General features: G+C 44.7%; 1 protein-coding gene across 3 annotated transcripts in view; it reads left to right on the top strand.

Annotated features, from left to right (window-relative positions):
* PTPRA (protein tyrosine phosphatase receptor type A) overlaps positions 1 to 26,760 on the top strand; it is a 108,644-nt gene that overhangs the window by 25,275 nt on the left and 56,609 nt on the right. For all 3 annotated transcript variants that reach the window (XM_032223954.1, XM_032223952.1, XM_032223953.1), the window contains exon 2: positions 15,702 to 15,773. The gene's annotated coding sequence lies outside the window, so the exon portion shown is untranslated. The remainder of the gene's footprint in view (positions 1 to 15,701; positions 15,774 to 26,760) is intronic.

Here is a 26,760-nt window from a genome sequence, read left to right as displayed (position 1 = left end):
AACAAGCGCGTCCGATGGAGCCAGAGGTCTTTCCAAGTAAACATGCATTTTTTTTTTTTTTTTTTTTTTTAATTGCAACTTCCTGGCTTTGCAAAATGATCTTGGCGTCCAAAGGGGGAGAAAAGCTGGAAGCTGGCATCTTTGGGGCTGAAATGAAAACAGCTTCGCGGAGTGGGAATGCCAATCAAAAACACCCAACAGATAATCTGCGGGCTTCTCCCTGGAAAGTGGGGTTCCTTCCTGGCTTAACCTGTGGGGATCTTCCATGGGAAGGTGTGGGTTCCTCCCCCCCCCCCCGCCTCTTTGCTTTCTCTGGAAAACTGACATCCTGCCAGCATCCAACCAGCCACCTCCATGGGAGGTGTGGGCCTGTTTGCTGCAGGTAACTAACAAACACAAGAGATTCTGAAATTGGTGCACAGGTCTGCCTCAACTTACAACCGCAGCTGTGCCCCAGATTTGTGTTGCTAAGCGGGAGAGTTGTTAACTGAGTTTTGCCTCTTTTTACGATGTTGTGGCCCACCAGCTGCCAGCAGAGCAGATTCGGAGAGTGAGGAGGTTGGGGAGGAACCTGGGCCAGTCCTGGAGTCTGGGGAAGGCTCTGATGTGGGCTCTGTGTCGGAGGCAGAGAGGGGGCCAGGGCCGTATGACAGTTATCAGCTGCCTTCGGAGTCAGACATCAGTGAGGCAGAAGAACAGGTGGAGCCTGTTCCCAGTATGCGCATGCACAGAGTTGCCAGACGAAGGGAAGAGCTCAGAGCCGAGGTGGCGCAGTGGTTAAAGTGCAGTACTGCAGCCACTTCAGTTGACTTCTAGTTCTGCAGCTCGGCGGTTCAAATCTCACCGACTCAGGGTTGACTCAGCCTTCCATCCTTCCGAGGTGGGTAAAATGAGGACCCAGATTGTGGGGGCAATATGCCGACTATGTAAACCACTTAGAGAGGGCTGAAAGCCCTATGAAGCGGTATATAAGTCTAACTGCTATTGCTAAGAGCTAAAGAACAGGGGTCGAGTAAGGCCACAGGTGGATGGTGAATGGCCCCTCCCAGAGGGAATAAAAGGGGAGCGAAAGGGGAGTGGAGTTTGCAGGAGACAATGAGTTCGCTTAATTGGTTCTTGATCCTCCCGAGACTCCTGGCCACGTTTTGCAGATCTCGGCCTGGCAGCTCTCCAAGCCAGATAAGGTCTGTGACCGTAAATCCTCCCTTGAAAGACTTTGCTGAATGTGAATGAGCAGAATTCACAGGAAATTAATAAAAGGGGTTTTTGTCGGGACAAGGAATTTGCTTCAGGCTCTTGGGCAGCCTCAGCGAACCAAAATGATTCGCTTAACAACATGGCAAAAAGAAAAAGGCAGTAAAATCGGGCACGACTCAAACTAACAACTGCCTTGCTGATGGGCAGAAATTCTGGTTTCAGTTATGGTTGTAAGTTGAGGACTACCTACATTGTGCCTTTCCTGGAAGCAGCGATTGTTTATTTTGGGGTGGTGCTGAAACGGTGAATTGCAGAGCGTACACAACACACAGGCACACTGACACACCCGTTATACGTTGAGCTGCATGGGGGCCCCCGACTCCTGCACCAACGAAAAACCTGCAGTGAATTTGCATTTCTTGAAGGTAGAGACCACATCCTGTTTTCTGACTGATGTGAAAACCTGGTTTTGTTTGAGAGTCCAGGAAATAAAATATCCCCAAAGTGCACGGCGTTGTGTTGTAGCTAATTGTGGACTTAAAGCTTGAGGTTAACCGCCTTCGGGTCTTGTGGGGGGGGGGGGAGAATACTGGCTTTTGTGTTGTGTCAATTCTGTTTGGAGATGTCCTTAGCCATTATGGGCTTGCCGCTCTCCCAGAAACGTTACTCGTGGTTATCCGGAAGGCAAGGGAGAGTTGAAACTCCTTATTTCATTGTGTAACCATAATTCAGCAATTGGTACCTGGCTTCTTGAGTCGAAAATTGTAGCTGCCACTTTTGGTGGTCCCTGCGGCTTTGGAGAAGCTCTCGCATTCTCGCGACACCACAAAAACAACTTTAATTTTGCAAAAGAACGGCTTTTTGTGTCTTTCTCGGACGACAGTGGCGAAGGCATAAGAATACAGGGAGGCGGAACCGCTAGAAAATCACTTCGGGGTGGTAAATGAAATCCTTCATTATGTTTTCACGACCGTGTTGTGTGGTGAACAAATTACCAGGCCCATACGACCACATGTGGTGGAGCTGTAAAAAATGCAAGGAAATTTTGGATCCGAGTTTCTATGCGGTTAGAAAAAATGGCTAGGCAACGTATAGGGTTCAAGGCAGAATTATTTTGATTGGGCATTATAGCAGAAGGTTATGATAAAGGGACAATATACCTAATTGTGTATGTGCAGCAGTGGAAGAGTGAAAACACCCCTTCAGAGGGGGAGACGATAAGATACTAGTCCCGTGATGGCAAACCTGTTCTGACCCCCCTCTGTACGGTGAAACACGCCAACACAAGATTACTGCTAGACAGTAAATTAACACACCGACAAGACTTTGGCAGCAACCCAGACTTCCAAGATAAGAAATACACACGAGAGCTTCTCCAGCGTTAGTATATTAGTTGAATCCTGAAAACAGCCTCCTCCCAAAGTCTCTCCTTATATACTCTCTTGGGAGGGGCCTAATCACAACCACCCGGGTCCAATTATCTCCTTTGTCTCCTTAATTGCTGCTGGCATTTATCTGCCCACCTCTGCCGGGCGTCTGGGACCAATTACCTCTGAACCTCATCACTGCTCAAAGGCCTGACGTCTTTACCACTGCTCCAGGGCCTGAGGTCATGAGCACACTCCCTTCAGCTTTCACCGCTGCTCCATGCCTCAGGCGCCTCCTGGTGGCCAACCAGCCTCTCTGGTCCCTGCTCGGAGTCTGAACCCTGTCCAGGGTCCTCCACATCTTCCAGAGCCGACTCATAGGGCCCCTCACTATTGGAGTCTGTTTGCGGCTCCAACGGCTCCTGCTGGGCCACAACACAAACCTATGGCAAGTGTGCTGGAAGTGGCATGCAGAGCCATCTCTCCGGGGCACCGAGCCATCGCCGGTTGCTCTTCCAGGTTCCGGTGCACCGGCCAGCTGGTCTGGAAGAGAAGCCACCTGGTGCGCATGTGTGTGCCAGGAAGATGAGATCCAGTTTCCAGCACATGCATGTGCTCTGGCCGGGTGGTATTCATGCACGCATGCATGCCATAAACTGGAAGACCAGTTGGCCGGTGCGCGTGTGCACTTCAGAAACTGGAAAACCACCTTCCCCTGTGCGCATGCTGGGGTTTGCGCGCACATGCGCACCAAAAACCGGAAGGTCAGGTGGGCAGTGCGTATGCGCACGCCGGAAACCAGAAGATCATCTTCCCAGCGCATGCATGCACACCGGGCGGCTGCTCTTTTGGTTTCGGGTGCGCGCAGGCCTCCGTTTTGTTGCCGGAAAGGTTCACCAACACTGTACTAGTCTGTAGAAACGGATAGACTAACGCTAAAAATAAAAGACAAAAGAGAGACAGACTATTATGACACATGGAACAGATTCTATGGATGGTCAGAAGCGCAAGGTGGATAATTTCTAGTCTTTTCCAGTTTGGGACCCTGGAGAATAAACAAGAGAATATTGTTGAAAAGTGGTTTTGGAATAGAATGACAGAGTTGGAAAGGGACCTTGGAGGTCTTCTAGTCCAACCCCCTGCTCAGGCAGGAAACCCTAGATAGATAGATAGATAGATAGATAGATAGATAGATAGATAGATAAATAGATAGATAGATAGATAGATAGATGATAGATATAGATAGATAGATAGAGATAGATAGATAGATAGATAGATAGATAGGATGATAGATAGATAGATAGATAGATAGATAGATAGATAGATAGATAGATAGATAGATAGATAGAATGATAGATAGATAGATAGATAGATAGATAGATAGATAGATAGATAGATAGATAGATAGATAGGATGATAGATAGATAGATAGATAGATAGATAGATAGATAGATAGATAGATAGATAGATAGATAGATAGATAGATAGATAGATAGATAGGTAGGTAGGTAGGTAGGTAGGTAGGTAGGTAGGTAGGATGATAGATAGATAGATAGATAGATAGATAGATAGATAGATAGATAGATAGATAAGATGATAGATAAGATGATAGATAGATAGATAGATAGATAGATAGATAGATAGATAGATAGGATGATAGATAGATAGATAGATAGATAGATAGATAGATAGATAGATAGATAGATAGATAGGATGATAGATAGATAGATAGATAGATAAGATGATATATAGATAGATAGATTGATAGATGATAGATAGATAGATAGAATGATAGATAGATAGGTAGGTAGGTAGGATGATAGATAGATAGATAGATAGATAGATAGATAGATAAGATGATAGATAAGATGATAGATAGATAGATGATAGATAGATAGATAGATAGATAGATAGATAGATAGTATATATTAGTGTCACAACCATAGATAAGATGATAGATAGATGATAGATAGATAGATAGATAGGTAGGTAGGTAGGATGATAGATAGATAGATAGATAGATAGATAGATAGATAGATAGATAGATAGATAGATAGATAGGATGATAGATAGATAGATAGATAGATAGATAGATAGATAGATAAGATGATAGATAGATAGATGATAGATAGATAGATAGATAGATAGATAGGATGATAGATAGATAGATAGATAGATAGATAGATAGATAAGATGATAGATAGATAGATGATAGATAGATAGATAGATAGGATGATAGATAGATAGATAGATAGATAGATAGATAAGATGATAGATAGATAGATGATAGATAGATAGATAGATAGATAGATAGATAGATAGATAGATAGATAGATAGATAGATAGGTTAGGTTGACTTCATTGTATTTAGACGATGATGTTGTGTGGAATTATTCTGGGAGTTGAAATCCATTAGCTGTTTTTTCCCCTCTTTTGAGATAACTCGGCCTTTTCTCTCTCTCTTTTTTTTCTTTTTCTTTTGGCCTGTTTATCTTGTCTTTGATCACTTCTATTTTTAACATTTATGGTTTTGTCCTCATTTCCCAGTGGCTGAATAAAAGCATCCGAAGGATTTTTCCGAGTCTTCCATTCCATAAAATAACAGAAAGGAGGCTCTGGATCTAATTGGAAATCGCTAGATGTTTGGGAAACGGCACCAAGCTGTAAAAAAAAAAAGAACAGATTGGAAGGCAGAATGCGCTGCTGAATGAAATCCTGAACTAATTTGGGGGGGTGAGAGGACAGGGGGGAAATGAAGAGGAAGATGAAAGGAAGAGAACGGATGGGAGCAAATTGTTTCCTTTTTCTTTTCAGATATTTATACATTTGCTTAAAACTGGATTCGTCTTTGGAAGTTGCTTTCTGAAAAGAAACAGCTGAATTTGAGGGAGGGGAAGGGAAGGGAAGGAAGGAAGGAAGGAAGGAAGGAAAACACATAGCTAAATAGGGAGGGAGATGGGGGAGAAAGGAAAAGAGACAGAAAGAGAAAGGAAAGGAAGGAAGGAAGGAAAGAAGGAAAAGAGAAATGCAGAAAATGGAAAGAGAAACAGGAAAGAAAGGAAAAGAGGAGGAAGGGAGAAAGAAAAAACACAGCTGAATAAGAAGCGAGATAGGGAAGAAAGGAAAACAGGCAGAAAGAGAAAGAAAAGGAAGGAAAAGAAAGACAGAAAATAGTCAGAAAGAGAAATAGGAAAGAAAGGAAAAGAGGAAGAAGGGAGAGAGAGGGGAAGGAAGGAAGGAAGCAAGGAACATATAACTGAATAATGTGCTTTTGATAAACCTGGAACTTTAGAAAGGGCTTATTTGAACAATATTCTCTTGTTTAGTTGACCGTGTGTTCCAAATTCTCCAGGGTCCCAAGCTGGGAAAGCCTAGAAATCATCTAAAAATATACCTACAATGCAGATCTAACTTGGTTTACTTAACCTCGTTTTCCTCAAAGTGACCTAACGCTTTGTCCCTTTTTTCTGAGGGTGGAAAAGAGAAATGATTATAAAGGAGGATATCGACTTGAGTGCGCTGTACAGGCAGTCCTTGATGTACAACAGTTCATTTAGTGACGTTTCAAAGTTACAACATTACTGAAAAAAGTGACTTTTGACCATTTTCCACATTTAGAACTGTTGCAGCGTCCCCATAGTCACATGATCGAAATTCAGATGCTTGGCAACTGGCACGTACTTAAGACGGTTGCAATGTCCCGGAGGTCACATAAATCCCCCTTTTGCGACCTCCTGACAAACCAAGTCAAGGGAGGAAGCCAGATTCACTTAACAACCGTGTTAGTACCTTAACACCTGCGGTGATTCACTTAGCAACTGTGGCAAGGAAAGTCGTAAAAGGGTGCAAAATTCACTCAACAACCGTCTCGCTTAGCAGTGGGAAGTTTGGACCGTATTAGATTCACTGCCAGTTCTCTGAAAAATTGTACCATTGTGTCAGCACTCTTCCGTTTAAATTAGGGGTGTCCAACCTTGGAAACTTGAATGCGTGTGGACTTCAACTCCCAGAATTCCCCAGCCAGCATGACTCAATATTTCTCAGACCTTGGCCACTTGAAGACCTGGGGACTTCAACTCCCAGAATTCCCTAGTCAGCATGACCCAGTGTTTCTCAGTGCCAGTTGAAGACATGGGGACTTCAATTCCCAGAATTCCCCAGCCATCATAACTCAGTGTTTCTCAACCTTTGCCACTTGAAGACCTGGGGACTTCAACTCCCAGAATTCCCTAGTCAGCATGACCCAGTGTTTCTCAGTGCCAGTTGAAGACATGGGGACTTCAATTCCCAGAATTCCCCAGCCATCATAACTCTGTTTCTCAACCTTTGCCACTTGAAGACATGGGGACTTCAATTCCCAGAATTCCCTAGTCAGCATGACCCAGTGTTTCTCAGTGCCACTTGAAGACATGGGGACTTCAATTCCCAGAATTCCCCAGCCATCATAACTCAGTGTTTCTCAACCTTTGCCACTTGAACACATGGGGATGTCAACTCCCAGAATTCCCCTGCCAGCCATGCTGGCTGGGGAATTCTGGGAATTGAAGTCCACAAGTCTTCAAAGTTCCCAAGTTGGGACACACATATTTTCACACCTCTCCCTCCCACCCCTCCCTTTTGTGTGTTCAGAATTGTGTCATTCAGACAAGGGCTATGCCTAACCGCAAAGCGCATTGCGTAAATTTCAGCCATGGCTTCTCACAGCTCAACAGACTGGGGAGGCAGATGGGGAGTGGGAACAAGAGAAAAAATGGCTGGCTTGATGTCCCATGTGTGTCTTCCTGGGTGATGCATTTCATCGCAAGTCGGCAAGCTTTCCTTCCCCCGCAAATAATGCCTTTCAGTTACTGGCTTGTGGTAAACTGTACATGACTGTGTGTGTGTGTGTGTGTGTAGTGTGTTTCCTTGCTATCTGCTTTTCCCACCCACCCCCAACTTGTGTTTCCAAGCCAATGTGCGCTGTTGTGTCACTGTGGGGCTGTGATGCATGAATGGGCAAGAGAAACCGCATGATTTTTCCAGGTCATTGGACTGCGTTGTGACACTGCAGTTGTAGCACACAAAAACACACACCCAGTCCAACCAAAAAAAACCCCTGCAGAAACCTTTCTTGTTTTTCATGGCGCTGTTTTCGGAAAGCTTTGAGGCTCCGATCCGCAGCAGTCATAGGAAGTAGGTGTAAGAAGAAGCCACTGGATATTCAGCATTCCTTTATGTATTTTATTTATATCCCTCCTTTATTATTTTCTTATCAAGGCAGTGGGCGTACTCCTCCCTCCTCCTATTTTCCAACTGAGGGCTACCTGTAATATTAGATTTGCATTTCACACGCTGTGTCAATCTCACAAACGATGGCATAGCTAATAAATCACGATTTTTTTTAAAAAAAGAAAACTTGGTTTTTATGAGTTGTGAATAGGACTTTAGTGAGTCCCGTGGGTGAAAGAAGACACCTACTCGATTAAACATCATCAGTTGTAACTTTAGATGGTTGCTGGGTAATCAGTCATAAATTGAGGGCCACACTATATATTTATCTCCAAAATACTTCTTTTTTAACTAAGGGTTGAAATGAGAGGTTCTCTTTGAGCTTAACTAACAGACGTTTTATTAGGAAAACTAGGTAACATCAAGTTTCTTGATGATGTTACCTAGTTGGGTTGTGAAACATCTACAAGGAAAACACCAAGTTCATTTAACCCCACAGTCGTCGTCGTCCTCTTCCTCCTCCCTCTCTTCCTCCTCCTCCTCCTCCTCCTCTCAATAATTCCCTTCTGGCACTGATAATGTGACCTAGTTGGGTCCTGAAACGTCTACAAGAAAACCACCAAGCTCAGAGAGCACCAAGGACCCCACAGTTCAACCCTGAGCTGCAAATATTATCCTTTATTGCTATATCTTAGTTCCCATAAGTCACCCCTGCAAGAAAAGATTTAAGTAGAGAGCAATCTATTAATCAAACTGTTTCCTAAGGCTGTGTTACTATTACTTTTCTCATCCTTCCTATTGTTGTTGTTGTTAGTTGCAAAGTCATGTCCGACCCATCGTCACCCCATGGACAACGTTCCTCCAGGCCTTCCTGTCCTCTACCATTCTCTGGAGTCCATTGAAACTCACGCCGACTGCTTTGGTGACTCCATCCAGCCACCTCATTCTCTGCCGTCCCCTTCTTCTTCTGCCCTCCGTCGTTCCCAGCATGAGGCTCTTCTCCAGGGAGTCCTTCCTTCTCATTAGGTGGCCAAAGTCTTTGAGTTTCCTCTTCAGGATCTGGCCTTCTAAAGAGCAGCCAGGGTTGATCTCCTCTAGGACTGACCGGTTGGATGGCCTTGCAGTCCAAGGGACTCAATGCAGGAGTCTTCTCCAGCACCAGAGTCCAAAGGCCTCCATTCTTTGGTGCTCAGTCTTCCTTATGATCCAACCTTCACAGCCATCCATTGCAACTGGGGAAACCATAGCCTTGACTGTACTTTTGTTGGCAGGGTGATGTCTCTGCTTTTTAGGATGCTGTCTAGATTTGCCATCACTTTCCTCCCTGGGAGCAAACGTCTTCTTCATTTCTCGCCTGCAGTCCCCATCTGCGGTGATCTTAAGAGCCCGGGAAAATAAAATCTGTCACTACCTCCATTTCTTCCCCATCTATTTCCCAGGAGTTGAGAGGGCCGGATGAACTTACGACTATAACCTTGTTGCTTGTATCATTACAATTTATATTGTTTTATTTAGTTTCCCAGTATGATTTTGATTGCTTATTTACTATCCTATGACCGTCACTAAGCGTTGTATCTTCTGATTCTTGATGGATGTGGTTTTTAGGCACACTGAGAGCTTATGCACCGAAGACGAATCCCTTGTGTGTCCAATCACGCTTGGCCAATGTAGAATTCTATTCTATCCTTTTTAGATAATGCATTTGACTGAAGGAGCTGAAGCAGTGATTAATTTATGACTCTTCATTGGAGAATTTGCAGCTTCCTTCCTTGAGGCTGGCAGTACGAACCAGCCCGGTTACTTCCCTCTGAATGTCGTTTGGTAGAAAATTGCTACCTTTCTTTTCGATTTGCCTCCTTAATTAGGGTGCTCTCGAGCCATTTCCCAGCGAAGGAAAACCCAGGGACTCTTGCTTATCCTTTCGCAGCTGATTCTTTCTCTCTCTCCCTGCTTCCTAAAGACACGCTGCCTTGCTCTCGCTTCCTTGTTCAACCAAGAAAAATGCCCATCCTTGGAGTAGCGTAGGAGAAGCAGGAAGAGTTGCCTCGATTTGGAGCCATCGCACGCAGAGCATGTGGGGTGTTCATTCAAGGAGAGAGAAAATAACTTTTAAAAGAAATCAACACCGAGTAGGTTTTCTCGAGGTAAACGGATGTCAGAACTGAGTGGAGAAATATTTAAAAGTTTAAATGAGTTTTGCAAGCTAATGGCGGGGAAAAATTTACCCTTGCGTCTGGCTTTCACAGAAATCAGAATTGGGAAATAGCCCATGGATGGTAAGTTGGATTCTTTTTTTTTTGCTTTTTTAGTTCTGTGTACTTCTTTTTCCTTTTTATTTTTACTTTTCAAAATGTCAAGGTGGGATTCCTAGAGTTAATTGTGAGTTTGCTTCCTATTTCTGATCGTTTCTTGAAATGTAAAAGGCTGCCCAGCTATCTAGGAAGAATCGTCATGATTCAACAAACATATTTCTAATGTCGATTCTCTTTGAATTGCTTTAGTTGGTGGTGGTGTTTACCGCCAGCCCTCGACTTGCGACGTACAAGTGAGCCCAGAGGTTAGGTTTTGCTAAGCGAGACAGTTTCGAAGTGAGCTTTGCCCCGTTTCACGAACTTCCCTGCCAGTTGTTAAGTGAATCACTGCCGTTGTTAAATTAGTAACACGGTTGCTAAGCGAATCTGGCTTCTCCATTGACTTTGCGCATCAGAAGGTCGCAGAAGGGGATCGTGTGATCCTGGGACACTGCAACCGTCATAAGTATGAGTTACTTGTCAAGCATCCTGAATGTAAATCACGTCACAACGCGGATGCTGCAATGGTCATAAGTGTGAAAAATGGACATGAATCATGTTTCTCAGTGCATTGTAACTTCCAACGGTCACTAAGCGAACTGTTGTAAGTTGAGGACTACCTCTGTTATTTTTCTTTTAGTCTGATCGGCAATTGCTGTCCAGAGTTACATAGTACGAGTTAGTTAGCCACCTAAAGATACTCCTCGACTTACGACTACAATTGAGCCCATCATTTCTGTTGCTAAGCGAGACAGTTGCTAAGCGAGTTTTGCCCCATTTCACGACCTTACTTGCCACAGTTGTTAAGTGCACCACTGCAGTTGTTACATTAGTCACACAGTTGTCAGGTAAAGCTGGCTTCCCCGTTGACTTGGCTTGTTCTGATTGGTCGCAAAAGATGACCTTATGACCCCGGGATGCTGCAACCGTCATAAATATGAGTCAGTGGCCAAGCTTCTGAATTTGGATTGTGTAACCACAGATATGCTGCAGCGGTCCTTAAGTGTGAAAAATGGACATAAGTCATTTTTTTCAGTACCGTTGAAATTAAACGGTCCTTAAACCTTCTAACTAACGGAACACGTAAACCAGGAGTGGAATGCTGTCGGTGTTATTGCCGGTTTGGTGCGCGCACACAAACAAAATTGCGCATAAATAGGTCTGCGCATGCACAAAATGTTAAAAAATGAAAGCAAAATTATTTTTTTCAATGAAAATTTTTCTGCGCATGCGCAGAACCTAAAATCATGATGTTGCCGCCGTAGGAGAATCGGTTCGGGGGCGTGGCTGGCCTGGGTCGCTGCAGGTTCCAGCGATCCAGGCCATCAAACCACTACCGGTTCAGCCGAACCGGTCTGAACCGGTAGGAACCCACCACTGATATAAACATATGCATCGATTCGGAATTAATTAGAACGGATTACCATATTTTTCAGAATATAAGACCCACCAAGATTTTGAAAAGGCAAATTTTTTTTAAAAAGTTTTTGAACTCTGCAACCTCCCCAAAAGTCCCATTTTTCGCAGAAACAGGCCCGTTTCCCCCCCCCCAAAAGGGGCATGCATAGCCTTTAGGAGGCTTGTAGAGTACTCCTGGGTGCTGCCCCCCCCCAAAACAAGCAAAAAATGGACCATTTTTCACAAAACCGAGCCCCTTTTTTGTCCAAAAAAAAAAAGGGCATGCATAGCCTTTAGGAGGCTTATAGAGTGCTCCTGGGGGCTGGGAGGGGGCAAAATTGAGCAAAAAATGGCACGTTTTTCACTCATTTCTGCCTTCCCCTGCCCCCAGGAGGACTCTGGTAGCCTCCTAAAGGCCTTGGTGAGGGGGGTGGAGTTTGGGGAGGAAAAAATGGTGTATTCAGTGTATAAGACCCCCCCCCCAGATTTTCAGCCTCTTTTTTGATGGAAAAAGGTGCGTCTTATACTCTGAAAAATAGGGTAATTAGGATTTCACCCAAACAAAGTTGAGTATTAAGCAAGCGAGAACGAGCTATAAATGATGTGGAAAGGCTGGGGTTTTTCTCCCATCGCCGTCGAAAATCCAGAGTCGAGAAGGTTTCGAAGCGATCACTTCTGGACGTTTGGAAAAGGCCAGAATGGCTTTTGAAAAGATCCTCCTTTTCGATTAACCTCTACAGTTGTCACTTTAAAATTCAAAGCGTTAAGTCTCTGCAAGCAAGGCAGGAAATGTGTTGGGTTTGACAGGTGGGCAAGCCCTTGGGACTTGTGAACCTCATCAACCACAGTAACAGCTAAACCCACTTTCCGCTGCCTCGGTGCATCTGTTACGAGCAACAGCTCGCCGTTTCGTGGTTTTTTGGGCAGGCCTGAGGCTCGCAAACCCTTCTGAAAACTCACTTAGCTGAGCAAAAGTGCAAATTTTTATGTCCGAAGAGAATCAAAGCATGTTTGATTAAATTAATTGTGTGTGTGTTTGTGTGTCTGTGTGTGTGTTGCCAGTGGAGCTGGCAGCAGATTCGGACAGTGAGGAGGTTGGGGAGGAAGATGGGCCAGTCCTGGAGTCTGGGGAAGGCTCTGAGGAGGGCTCTGTGTCGGAGGCAGAGAGGGGGACAGGGCCATCTGACAGTTATCAGCTGCCTTCGGAGTCGGACATCAGTGAGGCAGAAGAACAGCTGGAGCCTGTTCCCAGTGTGCGCATGCGCAGAGTGGCAGGACGAAGGGAAGAACTAAAGAACAGGGTGCGACTTGGGAGTAAGGCCACAGGTGGACGGTGAATGGCCCCTCCCAGAGGAAATAAAAGGGGAGCGAAAGGGGAGTGGAGTTTGCAGGAGGCAATTAGTTCGCTTCATTGGTTCGTGATTCGGGCCGTTTTCCACTCATTTCTGCCCTCCCCAGCCCCCCAGGAGCTCTCTGAAAGCCTCTTAGCGGCTAAGCACGGCCATTTTGGTGAAGGGACAGGGCTTTGGGAGGCAAAAGAAATTATTTTATGGCAGGCAACTTTTTAAATTGTGGATGAAATGATATACAGGGAGCAAATAATACCAGAAAAGCAAATATCCCACTTAAGGGAATGGGAGATTAAAGAGCATATAAATTGAGGTAGTAAGAAAATGAATAAATTACAGCCCAGGCGTCTCTGGATAACATAATAATTTCCTTAGATTTCCTTTGCATGACAACATCTGGGCTGAGCAGCTGTTCCCGAAGAGCTGTAACACAACCTTATTTATCTGTCTCTCTTCGAAGTTGAAGCCTTTTTTTAAAAAAAATTGCCGCAGTGATTTTTCTGAAAATTAAATGCCCGTAACAAATTTGAGCTCAAGCGACAGAGAAACGAGAGTGCTAAATACTTCAAGGTGCTAAATACCTGCCGTTGCTGTGAGAAATATTAATTCCTTGCAGTTTTTGTTCGTTACCAGAAATGTCTAAACAGACTTCATCGTAGAGTCGACTGTTAAAAAAATAAGAGCTTGGGGAAATTTGGGGTGACACTTTTGTAAGTTCAAAATAAAGTTAGTGTATAAACATTTATCTCCCTCCCACCTTCCTTCATTTCTCCTTCCCTCTATTTCTCCTTCCTTCCTTTCTCCATCCCTTCCTTCCTTCCTCCATCCCTTCCTTCCTTCCTCCCTCCCTCCCCAATTCTCTCCTTCCTTCCTTCCTTCCTTCCTTCCTTCCTTCCTCCCTCCCTCCCTCCCTCCCTCCCTCTGTCCTATCTTCATTTCTTCCTTCCCTCTATTACTCCTTCCTTCATCCTTCCTTCCTCCATCATTTCATTTCTTTCTCCCTCCCTCCCCCAATTCTCTCCTTCCTTTCTTTCTCCCTCCCTCCCTGTCTCCCATCTTTCTACATTTCTTCCGTCCCTCTATTTCTCCTTCCCTCCCTCCTTCCTTTCTATCCTCCCTCCCTCCCACTCTTCATTTCTTCCCTCCCTCCCTTCCTTTCCATTCTTTCCTGCCTTCCCTTCCTCCCTTTCTTCTCTCCATTCCTTCTCTCCCTCCCTCCCTCCCTCCCTCTTTTAAAGAATACAGAATAATAGGGATGGAGGGCACCTTGGAGGTCTTCTAGTCCAACCCCCTGCTCAAGCATAAGACCCTATACCATTTCAGACAAATGGTTGTCCAATCTCTTCTTAAAAACCTCCAGTGTTAGAGCAATCATAACTTCTGGAAGCAAGTAGTTCCACTGGTTAATTGTTCTGTCAGGAAACTTCTCGGTTCTAAGTTGCTTCTCTCCTTGATTAGTTTCCACCCATTGCTTCTTGTTCTGCCCTCAGGTGCCTTGGAGAATAGTTTGACTCCCTCTTCTTTGTGGCAGCCCCTGAGATCTTGGAAGACTGCTATCATGTCTCCCCTAGTCCTTCTTTCTATTAAACTAGACATACCCAGTTCCTGCAACCGTTCTTCCTATGTTTTAGCCTCCATTTCCCTAGTCCTCTTTTGTTGCTCTTCTCTGCATTTTTTTTCCCAAAGTCTCCACATTTTCTTTTTCATAACGGGGTGACCAAAACTGGATGTGGCATTCCATTCTAAGGTTTTGTAAAGCAGTACTAACACTTATGATTTTGACTATATCACTCCGTTCACAACCAAAGATTGAAGAGGGAGTCAAACTATTCTCCAGGTCACCTGAGGGCAGAACAAGAAGCAATGGGTGGAAACTAATCAAGGAGAGAAGCAACTTAGAACTGAGGAGAAATTTCCTGACAGTTAGAACAATTAATCAAGTTGCCTCCAGAAGTTGTGAATGCCCCAACACTGGAAGCCTTTAAAAAGTTGCTGGATAGCCATTTGTCTGGAACGGTATAGGGTTTCCTGCCTAGGCAGGGGGTTGGACTAGAAGACCTCCAAGGTCCCTTCCAACTCTTCTATTGTATTTGTATTTATTTATTTGTATTAACTTTTTGGGCTGCCGCCGCATACCAGTAACTCATATTTAAGTGATTGACTCCAAGATCCCTATCACAGTTAACTGCATTTGAGCTGGGTTCCGCTTAACTCCCGTGATGTCCAACCTATGCCACGCGTGCCACAGGTGGCACACAGCGCCCTCTCTGTGGGCATGTGAGCCGTCGCCCCACTTCGGCTCCACTGTGCATATGCGTGCGCCTCCCGCCGGCCAGGGTCTCTACCTTGTATGTGCGGGGTGGTGGGGCACGTCCAGGAGGAGTGGGATGCATGCATGGGGGCTGCATGCGCATTGCACTGTGGGGGTTCAGGCACACATGCACATATTCCCATGTGCATGCTTATGTTGTCGAGACACTCGGTCTGGAAAAGGCTAGCCACCATAGAGTCTCCTCCTAGCACGGCGTCCTTTTTCCTCTGCCTGTCCTAACCAAAAGCCCTATCAATTGTGGAGACAACTGGGAAACCCTCCCCTTGCCATGGAGTCTTCTCCTGGCGCACTGTGCTTCTCTCTCTCCTCTTCCGCCCCACCAAAAACTCCTCTTAAAATTGTGACACCGACCGGTGACGGAGCCGCAGCAGAGGGAGAAAAGAGCCACATGCGGCTCCGGAGCCGCAGTTTACTGACCCCTGCCCTAACCTGTTCCTCGTACCTTTCGGTTTTTCCCACCTAAGTGTAGAACCTTTATTTTTCTTCTTCTCCTTTTTATGTGCTCGTTGCAGCGGAGCCTCCAAAGTCAAACCTAATTTTTTGCCTGTTTGATTTGCAGCCCTCCTGAGTTGAAGATTCGACGTCCACGGAATCCTCCTCCTCAAGTGACCGATTTTGCCTAGAATACGGGGTAAGCAGAGCCCGACGCTTACATTAATCCGCCTTCAAACATTTCCGCAGCCTGGTTCAGAGACAAAACGGTGCAACCCGGGGATTCCCAAGCGGCTTAAAAGTGTAGTAGCTCAGTAATAAAAGATGGGAAAGAAAGCAAGCGAATGTGAATGTTCGTTATTACGTTTTGCTTGTTTGTTTTTTAAAAGGATTTATTTAATTCTGTGTCTACACACACACACACACATCTCGCCAAGTGATTGTGGGCAGCGAGCAGGTTTTAAGGCACATTCAACTATTATTATTACCTATCTATATCTATCTAGAGGAACGTGGTGGCTCAGTGGCTAAGACGCTGAGCTTGTCGACCAGAAAGGTTGGCAGTTCGGCTGTTCGAATCCCTAGCACCCTGTAATGGAGTGAGCTCCCATGACTTGTCCCAGTTTCTGCCAACCTAGCAGTTCAAAAGCACGTGAAAAATGCAAGTAGAAAAATAGGAACCACCTTTGGTGGGAAGGGAACAGCGTTCCATGCGGCTTTGGTGTTGAGTCATGCCAGCCACATGACCACGGAGATGTCTTCAGACAGCGCTGGCTTTATCTATCTATCTATCTGTCCATCTGTCTGTCTGCCTGTCTGTCTGTCTGTCATCTATCATCTATCTCTATCTATCTATCTATCTATCTATCTATCTATCTATCTATCTATCTATCTATCTTTCTCTTCCTCCCTCCCTCCCTCTGTGTGTGTGTGTGTGTGTGTTACATATTGTGTTGTATATTTATTGAAAATAAATATATAGAAATGGCTGTGTATGTGTGTGTTCCAGCATAACTCTGGAACGTCTCCAGCAATTTCAACCAAACTTGGTACACAGATGATGTACTCTCTGGAAACAAATACTGTGGGGGTAAGATACCCCTAATACCCCTCGGGGGTGTGTGTGTCCATGTGTGTATGTGTTTCAGCGTAACTCCGGAACGCCTGGGCCGCTCAAATGAAAAGGACTGAATTATATCTATAGTGTCAAGTCACAGTACTTTTGACAATGATAGTGTGCATTTTGGATTCAAGTCCTGTTAAGATGCAGCCTGTTGTGCCTTAAAATGGCTTCTACTGTACAGCACAGTGGAGTAGCCATGGTAACAGCTTCACGTTACTCCGCAAGTGGGCTCACTCCAATACAGGATTGGGATAAATACATACCCGGGTTAAGCCAGGTTATCAGCTAGTGAGTATAATGAACTTATTTCATTTTTTTTTTAAAGGAATAAAAAGGATAGTGGAGGTTTTTTTGTCTTCTTCCTGCGATAACAATTCATGATTTTAAACTGTGTTCTCCTAATTCTAATGTCTGGATGGTTGTGCTTGGTTAAATGAAATGATGTCCATTTGAATAGCAAGTCAGTCCTGAGATCAATCTGGTATTTTTCTTTAGGAAATGATCAAGGATGTAATAGAATCCATTAGCGCAGAAACATCTTTTTAAGGAAAGGAAATGAGTACGCATATGTGAGATTTCCCACACGCATATACAACATTGTGTCCTTGTTTGAGCTCTCCTTCACAAGGAAGAAAGCTGCCACAGAGTTTCCGTGAGGCATAATTTTGAAATCTTGGGGGGGAAAAAGGAGAAGAAGATTAAGAGGCTTGAGCATTTTTTCTTCCTTGTACCAAAAAATTCTCCCACTGGAGTTTTTCTGTCGGTTGAGTGTTGCGTATGAGTGTCAATTGAAACCCTAAAACAAGGTTTTTGTCAACCCCGGCGGCTGGAAGATGCTCGGACTTCAACCTTTGAGAATCTTACTCCCTTCTAGCACTGATGATGTTCCCTAGTTGGGTAAAAAATGTCTGCGAGAAAACAACCAAGCCCCTTCTAGCACTGATGATGTTCCCTAGTTGGGTCGTGAAACGTCTGCCAGAAAACAACGAAGCTCAGAGAGCACCAAGGACCCCACAGTCCTCTCCATCTCCCTCCCTCGCACCTTCCCTCTCTCCCTTCTAGCACTGATGATGTTCCCTAGTTGGGTCGTGAAACGTCTGCCAGAAAACAACCAAGTTCAGAGAGCACCACAGACCCTGGAGTTCACCAATGGATCAAATACGCAGGGAAATATATTTTCATGAGATTTTCTCCTCCTCATTCTTTTTTTTTTTTTAATTTATTTTTTCCGTTTTCATAACATACAATCACATGTATACTATACATAGCCAGTATCCTATAGTATTAAATAGTAATTGCAACAGTTCCTCTTGTCATCAACGACCAAAAAAGATAAAAACCCATTATTAACTCTTCTGCTCTCCATACACCTCCCTCTTCTACCTCTCTCCTACTTCCTATCTTCCCTCCATCATCCTTTCCTACTCTACTTCCCCTTCCTTTCTCCTTCTCCTCTCTCTACATTCCACTCCTCCTTATCCTCCTCATCTTCCCCCCTTACCCTCTCTCCTATCCCTCTCTTCCCATCTTTCTTCTCCCTTCTATTTCCCACTCCTCCCCTCCTTGGTGTATTTCCGCTTCCATATCAATGTACTTAACATCTCCTAGTTTTAAAGAAAAAATAAGAGAAGACAGTATACATGTGGAATCAATTTACATTAAAATCTAACACCTCTCGTCAAACCTAATATATATATCCCTCCCTCCCACCCTCCCCCCTAACCCCCCCCCCAACCTTCCCTCCCCCCCGACTTCCCAGAACCCATACAAGGTATAAATCTTTACCAAAAACAGTCTAAAATATATTGGAAAAAAGAATAAAAAATTGATAACATCTTTACATTGAACTTAGCTTCTCCTCATTCTTGTGCCCCCGACGGATACAGAGAAATAGTTTTTAGAAAGAGATGGAAACTGGTCATTCTCACATTTGCATCTGGTGTGCAAACTGCCTCATTTTAACCGGGGCGCTAACAAAAACCTACCGGCTGGAAAAGAATAGTTTTTTTCGGTGACACAGAGGCTTTGTCAGAGTGAATGTCTGGAATTAGAGCCATGAGTATGTTTTTTTTCCCCCCAAGGGAAATATTTATTCAAAGATTATAATCTGACAAACCACGGATATAGAAGTTTTGCAGGATTGGGATACAAAAATTGCCCTATGAGAAGAGGACACTTTCTGTAATACAGGAAGTCCTCAGGCTTCAAACAGTTTGTTTAGTGGCCGATCATAGTTAACGGCACCGAAGGAAGGGACTTAACGACCGTTTTTAACGCTTACGACCCTTGGAGCATTCCCCATGGTCACGGGATCAAAATTCAGACGCTTGAGAACTGACGCGTATTTATGACGGTTGCAGTGCCCCCCGGCCTGGGGGAGGGGGCTGTTTCACGTGATTCACTTTTGCGACCTTCTGACAAGCAGAGTCCACGGGGGGAGCCAGATTCACTTAACGACCACGGTACTCGCTTTAAAAATGCAGCAACTCACTTAACGACTGTGACAAGAAGGGTCACAAAATGGGGCAAAACTCACTTAACTGCCTTGCTCAGCAATGGAAATTTTGGGCTTAACAGTGGCCATAACTCGAGGAGTGTGTGTGTGTGTGTTTATGATCTCTAAAAGTAAGCCTAAGGTTGCATTTATTTTAAGAAGATAAAGATTTATAAGCGGCTCTTTGTTTGTGTATGGCTGTATGTAGGAAGGATCACAATACCCATTGTGGATTTATCCGCTAGAGATATTTAATTAATGTTACATATTGAAAATAAATATATAGAAACGTGTGTGTGTATGTGTGTGTGTTTTCCAGCATAACTGGAACGCCTCGAGCAATTTCAACCAAACTTGGTACGCAGATGACTTATAGTACAGTAGAAGCCTTAAAATGGCTTCTACTGTACTGGTATAAAATGGCTTCTATTGTACAGAGCAGTGGAGTTGCCCTGGTAACAGCTTCACAGTCCTCCACAAGTGGGCTTCCTCTGGTAAGGGGAGAAATCCAACATTAGAAATTACATTTGGTTCGGACATTTCTCCCCTATAAATAAATATCCGGGGAAACGCCGAGTTATCAGCTAGTATTGGAGGAGGAAAAGTGCTTTGAAGTAAACTTTATTGGACCAAAACCTTGGGAGAATCTTTTGGGGATTAATGTATATCTATTAAGCGAATGATGTTGCAGTGTTAACGAAGAGAATAATTCATTGAGACAGTTCAAGTGGTTTTTTATTGGGGCCGTACAATGTTTCCTTTTTTTTTTTTAATCTAATTTTTAATTCAAAGAAAAATTTAGCGGGGATTACTGCAGAAACTTAAAAGGAAAAGTAGAAAAAAGGAAAGATGAAAGAATTAAAAAAAAAAGATATCTAAAGAACTAACTTCCAATCTCTGCTGTGGTTACAAACATACCAATTACCGTCTGCAGTTCTTAAAGTGCATTTGGGTTCCCCAATGACTTTTTGCTGGTCTGAAAGGTCGCAAAAGTCACGTGACCCCGGGACGCAGCAACTGTCATCAGTACATGCCAGTTGCCAAGCATCTGAATTTTGATCACATGACCATGGGGATGCTGTAAGGGTCCTAAGGGTGGAAAATGGTCATAAATCCTTTTTTCCCCCCACTGCCGCTATAGCTTTGAACAATCACAAAATTGGTTGAAAGTTGACAACTACCTGTAGTTGTGGTTCCAGAAATTAGCTTGGATGGCAAATCTGTGATTGGTTGGCACACCAAATGGGGGCATTTTTTAAAGAAATAATCGGGTCTCCAAACTTCTGCAGGGCCAGTAGAAAGGTTCTCCTTAACTGTGTTGCGGCCCGCCAGCAGAGCAGGCAGCAGATTCGGACAGTGAGGAGGTTGGGGAGGAACCTGGGCCAGTCCTGGAGTCTGGGGAGGGCTCTGATGGGGGCTCTGTGTCGGAGGCAGAGAGGGGGCCAGGGCCGTCTGACAGTTATCAGCTGCCTTCAGAGTCGGACAACAGTGAGGCAGAAGAACAGCTGGAGCCTGTTCCCAGTGTGCGCATGCACTGAGTTGCCAGACGAAGGGAAGAGCTAAAGAACAGGGGTCGACTTGGGAGTGAGGCCACAGGTGGACGGTGAATGGCCCCTCCCAGAGGAAATAAAAGGGGAGCGAAAGGGGAGTGGAGTTTGCAGGAGACAATAAGTTCGCTTCATTGGTTGGTGACTCTCCGAGACTCCTTGCCAAGTTTTGCAGATATCAGCCTGGCAGTTCTCCAAGCCAGATAAGGTCTGTGACCGTAAATCCTCCCTCGAAAGACTTGATGTGAATGAGCAGAATTCACAGTCAATTAATAAAAGGGGTTTTTGTCAGGACAAGGAGGTGGCTTCATGCTCTCAGGAAACCTCGGTCAGAACAGACTTGATCTCAAGGGTTAACCAGGATTGGCTGTGGTTAAGACTTCGATCATTGCAACCCGGGGTTTCCCAAGATTGTTGGCTAGACTGAGAAATTGTTGGGTTTTGTTTCGTTTTTAAAGAAAATCTCTGGGAATACGTATTATTGGCAAAACCACTTTTGTAACTCAGCCAAGAAAACCGCACGGATGATTCACCCGCCAGGCGTCAAATTCATATCTCTCGTTGCCTTTTTTTGTGTTTTTAATTGAAAATTGTGCTTGCGATACATACATAGATAAAGAGTTCCCTTCTGGCCAATTGAGGGACTTTGTGGAAACAGGAACTTTTTGGCTCTGTTTAATTCGGCGGGGCATGGGGGTGGAATTGATCTAGGCAATGCTTTACACAGATGAAGCAATCGAGGTATCTGTCAGTCAATGATATTTATTTAGATTGTTCTGTTTCTAAATTGACTGCATTCAAACAGGCAGCTCCCCCTCATGATCAGGGAGCCAGTTTGGCCTAGTGGTTAAGGGACGGGCCGAGAAACCAGGAGATGGTGAGTTCTAGTCCCACCTTAGGCATGAAAGCTGGCTGGGTGACTTTGGGCCTATCACCAGGAGACGGTGAATTCTAGTCCCCTCTTAGACATGAAAGCCAGCTGGGTGGCTTTGGGCCTATCACCAGGAGATGATGAATTCTAGACATATCAAGCAAGAAGGCCAACTTGGTGACTTTGGGACAATCACCAGGAGATGGTGAGTTCTAGTCTTATCAAGCAGGAAAACCGTTTGGGGGACTTTGGGACAATCACCAGGAGATGGTGAATTGTAGTCCCGCCAGACATGAAAGCTGGCTGGGTGCCTTTGTACCAATCACCAGGACATGGTGAGTTCTAGTGCCATCTTGAGCAGAAAAGCTGGTTGGGGTTTTTTTGGGACAATCACCAGGAGGTGGTGAATTTTAGTTCCTTAGGCAGGGAAGCCAACTGGGTGGCTTTGGGCCTATCACCAGGAGATGGTGAGTTCTAGTCTTATCAATCAGGAAAACTGATTGGGAGTTTTGGGCCAATCACCAGGCGACGGAGAATTCTGGTCCCACCTTAGGCAAGAAAGCCAGCTGGGTGACTGTGGGCCAACCACTAGGAAAACCGTGAGTTCTAGTGCCATCTTAAGCATGAAAGCTGGTTGGGGGACTTAGGGTCAATTAACAGGAGACGGTGAGTTCCAGTCCTGCCTTAGGCATGAAAGCCGGCTGGATGTCTTTGGGCCAATTTTACGATATTCATGTCCATTTCTACAATTATTGCGACCAGCAAAAATCACTCACAGTTGTCTTTTCTTTAGGATGTTGATCATGGCTACAACCAATTCAACTGGCATCTGTACAGGGAATGTTACACATTCTCTCTCTTGATCTGCTAAGTTAAGAATCTAAAATGCTGGAGTTACAGCGAGCAGTAGTCGGTCTAAATTCACGCCCAAGGTTTTATAAAAGTGGGATTCCAAGCAATAACATTTAATAATTATCAAATGTTCAAAAGAATAGGCTGATTACGTCAAAACGGACAATTGTGTCTAACAAGCTTTTTGAAATAGGACAACATTTTAATGCTTCTGAGCTATGTTTATGTAGTTATGGGGTAGCAAATAAAAATCAGAAACCGAATATATTTATACAATAATAATACAATGCAATACTATAGCAGAGTTGGAAGGGACCTTGGAGGTCTTCTAGTCCAACCCCCTGCCTAGGCAGGATACCCTATACCAGTGGTTCCCAAACTTGGCAACTTTAAGACTTATGGACTTCAACTCCCAGAATTCTCCAGCCAGCTCTGCTGGCTGGAGAATTCTGGGAGTTGAAGTCCACAAGTCTTAAAGTTGCCAAGTTTGGGAACCACTGCCCTATACCATTTCAGACAAATGTCTACCCAACATCTTCTTAAAGACTTCCAGTGTTGGGGCATTCACAACTTCTGGAGGCAACTTCTGTTCCACTGATTCATTGTTCTCACTGTCAGGAAATTTCTCCCCAGTTCTAAGTTGCTTCTCTCCTTGATATGGTTAATAAAAGAGTTTTAAAAAACACGTAGCATATGTTCCTAAAAATAACCCAGTTCACATTGATGTTTCCCATTTGAACAAGAGGAATCCATTTGAGTGGATTCATCGTGTGTTTGAGTATCATCTTAACAGAGAAATGGTTCATTCATTCATTCATGTTCTGATCTAGGCTTCCCCAGCAGCACGAAGCCGAGTCCTCGTCCCGATAAACCCCTTTTATTTAATGTACAGTGAATTCCTCTCCAGCAAAGTCTTTCCTCTCCCACAGTCTTTCAAGATAGCTCACAATTACCGACCTTTATCAGGCTTGGAGAGCGGCCAGGCCGATATCTTTCAGACGCTGTAATATTTGGCAAGAATGCAGGAATGAAGTAATGGTCTCCTGCAAACTCCACTCCCCTTTCGCTCCTCTTTTATTTCCTCTGGGAGGGGCCATTCACCATCCACCTGTGGCTTTACTCCCAAGTCGACCCTTGTTCCTTAGCTGTTATGAACCCAACATAATCTGGGATTTTGGATGTCAATACCCATAGGTCTTAAAACTCTACGGGAGTTTCTCTATGGTTTTCTTGATCATGAGATCACGGTTGTCCTAAAAGTGTTTTTTCCAAAAGGCAAGTAGACTTTCTTGTTTTGTTGTTGTTGTTGTTGTTGTTGTTCTTTTATTCTTTCATTTTCAGTTCTTTAAGCGCAAGAGGGGGTGGAGAAACAGAAAAAGTCAAATTGCCTTTTTGGGGGAAAAGCAGGGGTGAAATTCAGCAGGTTCTGGAGAACCAGTAACAAAAATCTTGAGTAGTTCGGAGAACCAGCAAATACCACCTCTGGCTGGCCCCAGAGTGGGGTGGAAATGGGGGTTTTGCAGTATCCTTCCCCTGGAATGGAGTGGAAATGGGGATTTTGCAGTATCCTTCCCCTGGAATGGAGTAGAAATGGGGATTTTGCAGTATCCTTCCCCTGGAGTGGGGAGGAAATGGGGATTTTGCAGTATCCTTCCCCTGGAGTGGGGAGGGAATGCGGATTTTGCAGTATCCTTCCCCTGGAATGGAGTGGAAATGGGGATTTTGCAGTATCCTTCCCCTGGAGTGGGGAGGGAATGGGGATTTTGCAGGATCCTTCCCCTGGAGTGGAGTGGAAATGGGGATTTTGCAGGATCCTTCCCCTGGAGTGGAGTGGAAATGGGGATTTTGCAAGATCCTTCCCCTGGAGTGGAGTAGAAATGTAGATTTTGCAGTATCCTTCCCTTGAAGTGGGCAGGGAATGGGGATTTTGCAGTATCCTTCCCCTGGAGTGGAGTGGAAATGGGGATTTTGCAGTATCCTTCCCCTGGAGTGGGGAGGGAATGGGGATTTTGCAGTATCCTTCCCCTGGAGTGGAGTGGAAATGGGGATTTTGCAGGATCCTTCCCCTGGAGTGGAAATGGGGATTTTGCAGTATCCTTCCCCTGCCACGCCCACCCAGCCACACCCACAGAACCGGTAGTAAAAAAAAATGGGAAAAAGCACCTTTGGTTCTGTAGGAGTTTATTTCCCATAAGAATTCCGAGTTTTATCATTCAAATGTAATCTTGTAGGCCCTTATTTGAAAGACGCTCCCTGCTTGGTACATGGATTTTCTCACTAGAGACCATTCTTTATGTATCCCTTTAAATGTCTCCGCAAAAGGGCACTTACCACCACCTCCAAATTAAAGCTGTCACACTGTTGAACAGCTTGTAAGTGTTGGAGAACTTTCTGTATATTTAACCAAAATCTGCTTTGGGAGTATTTTTTTAAAATGTTAAATAATTGATATTTATCAGTGCTCCGCAATCTGTTTCCTTGCAAAGTCAAACTCTTGGTTCTAGTCTTCCAAAAAATGGAGATCAAGTCACCTCCCTCCTCTTGCTATGCTCTTCAGATACCAGGTTGACCCTCTTTATTTTTCATTTCCCATGTGCCTTTGTGGAGTGCTACAAGACGCAACACTTTCTCCCCTTTGTTTAACATAGGGGTATCCAATTTTGGCAACTTTTAAGACTTGTGGACTTCAACTCCCAGAATTCCCTAGCCAGCATGACATTCCAGTCACCCAACCAGCTTTCATGCCTAAGGTGGGACTAGAACTCACCATCTCCTGGTGATTGGCTCAAAGTCACCCAGCCGGCTTTCACGCCTAAGATGGGTCTAGAACTCACCATCTCCTGGTGATTGGCTCAAAGTCACCCAGCCGGCTTTCATGCCTAAGGTGGGACTAGAACTCATCATCTCCTGGTGATTGGCTCAAAGTCACCCAGCTGGCTTCCACACCTAAGATGGGACTAGAACTCACCATCTCCTGGTGATTGGCTCAAAGTCACCTGGCCGGCTTTCACACCTAAGGTGGGACTAGAACTCACCATCTCCTCGTGATTGGCTCAAAGTCACCTGGCCGGCTTTCATGCCTAAGATGGGACTAGAACTCTCAGTCTCCTGGTGATTGGCTCAAAGTCACCCAGCTGCTTTCATGCCTAAGATGGGACTAGAACTCACTATCTCCTGGTGATTGGTTCAAAGTCACCCAGCTGAATTTCACAGCTAAGGCGGGACTAGAACTCACTGTCTCCTGGTGATGGGCTCAAAGTCACCCAACCGGCTTTCATGGCTAAGACATGACTTGAACTCATGATCTCCAGCTTTCTAGCCTGGTCCCTTAACCATTGGACCAAACTAACTCTCTAATTAGCATACACACAGATTTGCAAGTAAGGGACGTGGTGGCTCAGTGGCTAAGACGCTGAGCTTGATCAGAAAGGCTGGCAGTTCGAATCCCTAGCGCCACGTAACGGAGTGAGCTCCCGTTCCTTGTCCCAGATTCTGCCAACCTAGCAGTTCGAAAGCAGGTAAAAAAAATGCAAGTAGAAAAATAGGGACCCCCTTTGGTGGGAAGGTAACAGCGTTCTGTGCGCCTTCGGCGTTTAGTCATGCCGGCCACATGACCACGGAGACGTCTTTGGACAGCGCTGGCTCTTCGGCTTTGAAACGGAGATGAGCACCACCCCCTAGAGTCAGCAACGACTAGCACATATGTGCGAGGGGAACCTTTACCAATTTGCAAATAGATCCAACAACTCCGAAAGCTTAGAGCCTCTTGGTGGGAATCTCCCTTATTGACTTGGCAAACTCAAATATCTTGAGGTGGACCCTTCATCCCCCCCATTTAAATTCCATCTGAAGCGTAATTTTGGATTAAAACCAGTGTTTCTTTTGGGTTGATTCTGGCATGCAGTCATTGGCATGCAAACCTTCCTTGGTTTTCCCAAGTATTTAAACTCTTGAGATTTTCTACAACACAGAGAATGTTGTTTAAAAACCACCTTCCAATTTAGATGACACGTTTGATAATTTACAAAGCAACTTCTTTCGGGGCATTCGGTGCCAAATCTTAAAAGGGGAAATTAAATTTGCGTGGAAATTGAGAGGGTCTCCCCCCCACCCCTTTTTAATCTTTTGGGATCTAATTAACTTCTCGTGGAATTGCAGGGATCTGCAGAAGCGGCTTTTCACAAAAAATCCTGCAGTAGGAAGCCCTTTCAATCTTAACTATTGTTGGAATATTATTTTCTACATCGGGCCGGCTGGGGAATTCTGGGAGTTGAAAGCCACACATCTTCAAACTGCCAA

The sequence above is a fragment of the Thamnophis elegans genome, chromosome 9 (genome assembly GCF_009769535.1).
Source record: "Thamnophis elegans isolate rThaEle1 chromosome 9, rThaEle1.pri, whole genome shotgun sequence".
Taxonomy (NCBI): domain Eukaryota; kingdom Metazoa; phylum Chordata; class Lepidosauria; order Squamata; family Colubridae; genus Thamnophis; species Thamnophis elegans.
This window is presented reverse-complemented; position numbering and strand designations above follow the sequence as displayed.